General features: G+C 35.0%; 1 pseudogene; it reads left to right on the top strand.

Annotated features, from left to right (window-relative positions):
• Positions 1-1,053: 1,053 nt before the first annotated feature.
• Positions 1,054-1,371, top strand: LOC116154803 (V-type proton ATPase subunit e 1-like; annotated as a pseudogene).
• The last annotated feature ends 6,169 nt before the right edge of the window (positions 1,372-7,540 follow it).

The raw sequence follows: 7,540 nt of genomic DNA, 5'->3' as shown, positions 1-7,540 counted from the left end.
TATGATTACCAATGGGGAAAGGGGAGGTAGGGATAAATTAGGAGTTTGGCATTAATATATATAAAACAGATAACCAATAAGGGCCTACTGTATAGCACAGGGAACTATCTTCAATATCTTATAATAACCTACAATGGAAAATAGATTTTTACATATATATGTATATGTATATGTATCTGAATCACTTTCCTATATACCTGGAACATTGTAAATCAACTTCAATTTTAATACTTTGTAAAATACTTCAATTTTAAACAATGAGCAAGTAGAATACAGTGGTATAATACTAGTAACTTCCATGTATTATTTACCATGGGTCAGACACTATTCTGGTGAAGTTAACTCATTCATCTCAGATCACAACATAAGTACTATTATTATCTTGTTTTATTGATGGGTGAATTGTGTTTTGGAATAATGAGCTACTTTACCTGTATCAATGTGGATCACTCTCCCAGACATAATGGTAAGCAGAAACAGCCAGAGACTTCTTCCCACGTATGATTCCATCTGGTCTATGCAGTTTAAGGACAGGCAATACTAATCTATGGTGTCAGGATAGGGGTTACTCTGTGGGGAAGTGCTGCCTGGAAAGGAAAATGAGGGGGCTTTTGGGTGCTGGAAATGTTTTTTCTAGATGTAGGTGATTGTTATGTTATATATGCATACCAGCCTGTAAACTTAATGTTTGTACACTTTATTATATATGTTTTGCCTCAATTTTAATAAAAGACAATGACAACCTTGGAAAAGATATTGGGAGGACATATATAAGACAAAAAACTTAGTATCTTTATAGAGAGCCCTAAAAACTAATTTAAAAAAGTTTAAAAATCAATCTATTAGTGGACAAAGGACAGAAACACTGTCCTTTTGTCCAGTGTGAACAAATAAAGAAATATCAGTGAAAATAAATATATATGAAATGTTTAAGTAGTGAACTAAGAAATGCAAGGTAAACATTAATGAGATATTTTTCTCCTAACAAATGACTAAAATAAAAATGGTCGATAACACCAAGTGTTACGATAATGTGGGGAAATTCGTATTCAGTGTTGCACCTGGGACGCTTCCGGGGGAACCGAAGTGTGGCGGTGGGGCAGGGGCTGGCAGCTCCAACGACAACCATGGCATATACTGGCTTCACCGTGCCTCTCATTGTGATGGGTGTGTTCTGGGGCTTCATTGGCTTCCTGGTGCTCTGGTTCATCCCTAAGGGTCCCAGCCGGGGCGTTATCATCACCATGTTGGCGACCTGTTCAGTTTGCTGCTGTCCCTTTTGGCTGACTGCAATTCTGGTCCAACTCAACTCTCTTTGGACCACAGTTGACAAATGAAACCATGTGGTAGCTTGAGTATCACTGGCCTTGAGGAAGAAGACCTGGTCGCCAGTGCTCAGTCATTGAGGTCGTGAAGAGAATGCCTCTAGAGGCAAAATCACCTCCATTCCCAGACCACCTTCCTCGACTCGCCTCATTTGGCCATCAGCTGCCTTAAACATTCACACCACACTTGAATATCTTAGTCCACAATGTAGTATTTTTTTCCTATCACCTTTTTTTGCACTTTGATGAATGATGTGCCTATTTAACCTAAACTGTGCTGCCTCCATAAATTGTTTATGTACTCTTCTGAGACAGAAAGTGCTATTCTTCTGGAAAACACGTTACTCTCTCCTTGGAACCTGTGGATTTGAAGATGGCAGCTAACAACATGGGAATCAGCGAAGTGTTTAAAAACTGTCACAAGACAGTAAGACTCCAGTGGGGCAGTCAGCAGGAAAACATGTTCAGAGGGAATCTGTCTCACCAGACTTACACCAAAGTATATATATTTTCAGGATGAATTTCTTATTTCTGCTATCTTTTGGAATAAATTATTTTTCTGCTTTCGATGGAAAAAAAAGTTGTACTTGGAAGTATAAACTGTTACCAATTTTCTGAAGCCAGTTTCACTGAATGTATCAAAATTCTATCCACTGCATATACTTGAAACAGAAATTCTCTTTCTCTAAATTCATCATAAGGAGTTACTTCAGCTATATATTTAGCTATATGGATGTTCAATATAACTTTCTTGATAAAAGCAAAAAATTGGAAACTATTCATGAATATGTAGTTAGTGAAAAAATAGGTGATTAGTGAATAGGTCATTAGTGAAAAAATTATTGTATATTCATACAACAGAACAATATTCAGCCATTAAAAATAATGTTGATCAGTATTTATCAGCATGAGAAGATACCCACAACATATTGTTTAAATTGTTAAAATTGAGTACAAAATCATATATAATTATTATGTAAATATACATACAAATGTGTGTGTATATTTATAACATAGATATGTATACGTGAATAATGTACATATTATATATTTATAACTACATTAGATGGATGTGTATGAACCAAAATGGTAAGAGTACTTATCTGTTGGTAGAATTATTGGATGATTCTTATTTCTTCCCTATAATTTTCCTATACTTCATGAATTTTTTATAATCAGAATATATTTTACAGTCATATTTATGTGAATATATATATCACTCAGAGAGGCAGAGCAAGGAGAGATAACCAGGTTTGTTGACTCCCATTTACATCAGTGGAGGGTGAAGCCATTTCTTAATCTACATAGAAATGCTTCTATCACACAAGTCTAATGTCTAAATGAAAATCTTGTTTAAATGTAAGCAGAAATAAATATTAAATGTATGAGGAATAACCATATTGAAAATATTGCCGACCAGTTACATGTATACTCTGACCTCTGCCACCATCACCCCCTTTGGGGTGTGTGACTGAACAGCCTAAAACAGCTTTTGAGAGAAACCTTGTGAAAACATTGCCTGGGGAACTGAGATCACATTTCCGCTTGGTTATGAAATGGAGAATTTAATTGACTGGGTTTGATGCAAGAAAACTGCCTTTTCTGAAGAAACTGGGGAAGTTGTTAGATTCTTTATTAATCAAGAGAAAAATATAAGATTGAGTGTCTAAATATTTTAAAATAAAAATATTTTGGAATAGATATTGCTACCTATACATGCATAGACAATAATTTTTGTTTCAATAAAATCCAAGATGTGTTTACCCCAAGGGCCATTTCTATCGACTGGGGTGACAGAGTCTTGCTGCGTGCACGGAAAGCTGAAACTTTAAATTTCTGATTCATTTCCCTCTAAATCATCCAAATATTGCTTTTTATGGGCTATGTAATAGCCAAAGAGTCTCTAAGGGAGTATTAAAGCATTTCAAGACTTGCTTCCCTTAAAATAAAATAATAAAATAAATGTTAAAATGGAGGAAGTAGGCTCCAAGTAGCTCTACTTGATCTACAAAAGTTCTCATCAGCCCAAGATCTAAAATGTCTAAGTGGTTCTGAATTTTCTAAATTCTCCTTTCCTGTTAAGTACTGATCCTTGCATGGAGACTGCCTTGAGTACTTAAAATCTACCTTCCTATCAGAAGAATAAACTTTGTCCCTGAAACCAGAACACCCTGTTTTTCTCTACCAGAAGTTACCTTGAGTAACTTTTTTTAGGGTAAAAGTATTATACTAATCTAAACCATATGCATGCTGACATCTAAACCAAGAAACAATTACTGAAAAATTATACTTACCTAAGAGAGCCTACCTTTCAAAACCACTGAATTGTTCAAATAGTGGAGTGTGCAGCTCATAAAGGGTCAAACTGAGAAGAATTACACATGAACAAAAGGTGGACTCCTCCCTTTATCATTATTTTTGAGATGCACATCCCCGAATGGTTGAACGAAATCAGGTCACTTTTGCCTTAAACCGTCCTTTACCTTAATTCTCCCATAAGTGTACTTACATGAATAACCAGGGTAATTTGGAAAGGTTTAAGAAGTCTAAGATTGAAAAAGCCTTCTCTCAAACAATAGTTTAAGGCATTGTACCAATTTGTATAGCAGAAGAAATCCACCATTAAGTTCCCCATTTCCAGGCAGCTGGAAAAGTGATTTTTCGGATTTTTGGCTGGACAAAGATGACCTCAAATCTGAAGACAGGTTGGCAGAGATAACAACATAGTATCTTTAGCAGAAGTCAGAGGAAGCCATTCAGAAATTAACTAACTCATTTCATTAATATTTACTCAGCGCCAACTATGGACAGACGACGTCTGGCAATGGTGATATGACAGCCAACTAGAGAGACATGTATTTTCAAAGAAATGGATGACTAGAGATCTGTTCAGTTTGGTAATAACAAATATTGATTCCAGGACCCGTTAGTGGCATGTTTTGTATTTTTCAGAGAAAGGAAATATGGAAGTACAAACACCCACTGATGAATCTTCATTTTTAGTCCTGAGATATTTGGTCAGTGTTGTGCATAACCACTGGTACTCTCCTAATCTGGGATCCAGTAACCCCACTCTATAGTACATATGATTCACTCAAATGTCCATTGTTTATCTTTAAATCTTTAGTCTGTATTTCACCTCTGCCCTGCTCACTCCCACCTTGCCTTTGCCTCCTACTTCACCATGAAAAGTTGAAGTCATTGAACTTGTACTCTCCCAACTCTTCACTTTGCCACTTTCGTATTTGTCTAGGTCCTACATTTTTAATGCAATCCCAATAAATAATATCTGTAATATATCAGAAGAAACCTGAAAATGACATTAAAGTTCATGCCGAAAAATACATTGTCTGGATACTCAAGGAAATCTTAAAAAATAAAAATAAGTGAGAGATAATTAGTTCTACTACATAATGCAATGTATTTTAAAATCTCAACAAGTAAAAAGGTTTGCTATTCAATAAAAGATGGAAAATCAAAGGGATAGAATAAAGAGTTCAGAAACAGGCTCAAATATCTATGAAAGTTTGGCTTATGATAAAGGAGACACTTCCAACCGGGTGAGGAGGGAAGGGAAGAATTCAAAATATGATTTGGGGCCACTGGCTAACCATTGGAAAAATATTAAAACTATATTTCTCTCATAAAAAATAAATTCCAGATGGATTAAAGATATAAATGTATAAAACAAAGGATTTGGAAGAAAGCATGAGGAATAACAAAGACTTTACCTTATCTCCTGAAACAACTGAAAAAAAGACAAATATAAGAAACAATTTTAAAACATTGGATATCAGGCAATAAAAGACAGCAGTCTCTGAGAGATGGAAACAGATGACATGAGTCCCAGGATTGCCCCAGCTCACTGCTTGGAGAGGTTCCAGGAGAGGTTTCAAGGCTGCACTATAAGAAAGGGGAAGCCAGTTAAAGTCCAGCGGTCTCTCTAAATTGAGGAGATGCAGCTGAGAGTCCAGGAAGGTCAAAGTAGGTAATGTTCAGCGTGGAGTACTAGAGAGAAAAGAGCTGCACAGAGAGAGCTCTGGAGGTCTTCAGAGGGTCCCCTTGCAGTATTCAGGTCAAAAAGGCTCAGCAAATGTATGTGAGTAAACCAGCAGAGGACCCAGATGCCGGGGAAGCAACCAAAGGTCTCGAGAGAACAATGCCTCATGAGAGCTGGAAACAGCTCCTGTTTGCCACCAACCACAGTTAAAATACCTCAAAACTCACAGGGAATCAGGAAGAGTACTCAGAAGGGTTTGTCTTATTAATAGGGGAAAAATAGCCCTTGATTGAATGTTGCTCTAGTCCTGTCTAACAACATTTAACAAAATCTAAGCAGATCACTGTTTTCCCAGTAACTGTGTTCTAGAGAAAACTTACGAACATTTACTGCAATACAAAAGAAATCAGTATCCAATAAGGTAAAATTCACAATGTCTGGCAACCAATAAAAAATAACTAGGTATGCAATGAAACAGGAAAATATGACCCATAATGAAAAGAAAAAAAACCATACATAGAAACTGAGCCAGAAATGACTAAGATAATGGAATTAGTATATGAAGATTTTAAATCAGTGATTATAAATATAATCCACACCATCAAAAAGCTGAAGAAAAGATTAAGCATTCCATGTAGAGACCTGGAAATCATCAAAAGAAACAGATCAATTTTCTAGGAGTGAAAACTACAAGGTCTGAAATGAAAAAACAAACAAACAAACAAACAAAAAAAACAACTGATGAGAACACCAGCGTATCAGACATTGCAGAAGAAAGTATTAGTGAACTTACAGACATAGCAATGGAAGAAAGAATGAGTCATTCTTAAAAACAATTTTGAAATGAAGCATGTATTTTAATACATGAAATAAAACAGGGAAGCCAAAAAGGAAAAAAGACTGCCCTATTTGACATATGAAAATTAGAAGCTCCTTGAAATAAAACATGAAACAAAAATTTCATTTTATTTTTTAGTTTGAATTTTTTATTAAAGTATATTTGATTTACAAAATTATATTAGTTTCAGGTGTACAACATAGTGATTCAATATTTATGCAGATTATCCTCCATTTAAAATTATTATAAAATATTTGCTATATTACTTGTGCTGCACAATATATTCCTGTATCTTATTTATTTTATACACAGTGGTTTGTACCTTTTAATCCCCTACCTCTGTCTTGCCCTTTCCCCATCCCTCTTCCCACTGGTAACCACCAGTTTGTTCTCTGTATCTGTGAGTCTGTTTCTTTTCTGTAATATTCATTTGTTTTATTTTTCAGATTCCACACGTAAGTGATAACATACAATATTTGTCTTTCTCTGTTTGACATTTCATTAAGCATAGTACACTCCAGGTCCATCCATGTTGTTGCAAATGGCATTAATTTCATTCTTTTCATGGCTGAATGAGTCATATTCTATTTTATAATAAAATTCTGTTTTACAATAGAAATAATGCTGCTATGAACATTGGGATGCATGTATCTTTTCTAATTAGTATTTTCACTTTCTTCAGATATACACCCAGGAGTGTAATTGCTAGATCATGTGGTAGTTCTAGTTTTAGTTTTTTTGAGGAACCTCCATACTGTTTTCCATAATGGGTGCACCAGTTTACATTCCCATCCACAGTGTACTAGGGTTCCCTTTCCAAATGCCAGTTGGCCATCTGTATGTTTTCTTTGAAAAAATATCTATTTAGGTGTTCTGCTCATTTTTTAATCAGGTTGTTTTTTTTTATATTGAGTTATATGACCTGTTTATATATTTTGGATATATATTAGCCTCTTATTGGACGTATCATTTGCAAATATTTTCCCTCATTTAGTAGGTTGTCACTTTGTTTCATCAATGTTTTCCTCCTTTTCGTGAAAAAACTTTTAAGTTTAATTAGGTCCCACTTGTTTTTCTTTTGTTCCCTTTGCCTAAGGAGACAAAAAAAAAATCACTTTGACTTACTGTGGAATGTTCTGCCTATGTTTTCTCCTAGGAGTTTTATCATTTCTAGTCTAATATTTAGGTCTTTAATCCATTTTGAGTTTATTTTTGTATTTAGTGTGAGATAATCTTCCAATTTTATTCTTTTACAGACAATAGCTGTTCAGTTTTCCCAGCACCACTTATTGAAGAGATTATATTTCCTCATTGTGTATTTTTGTCCCCTTTGTCATAGATTACTTGATCAAACGTAGGCGGATTTATTCTGTTCCG

This window comes from Camelus dromedarius, chromosome 9 (assembly GCF_036321535.1).
Source record: "Camelus dromedarius isolate mCamDro1 chromosome 9, mCamDro1.pat, whole genome shotgun sequence".
NCBI lineage: Eukaryota > Metazoa > Chordata > Mammalia > Artiodactyla > Camelidae > Camelus > Camelus dromedarius.
The sequence above is the reverse complement of the archived record's forward strand: the minus strand, read 5'-3'. Positions and strand labels throughout refer to the sequence as shown.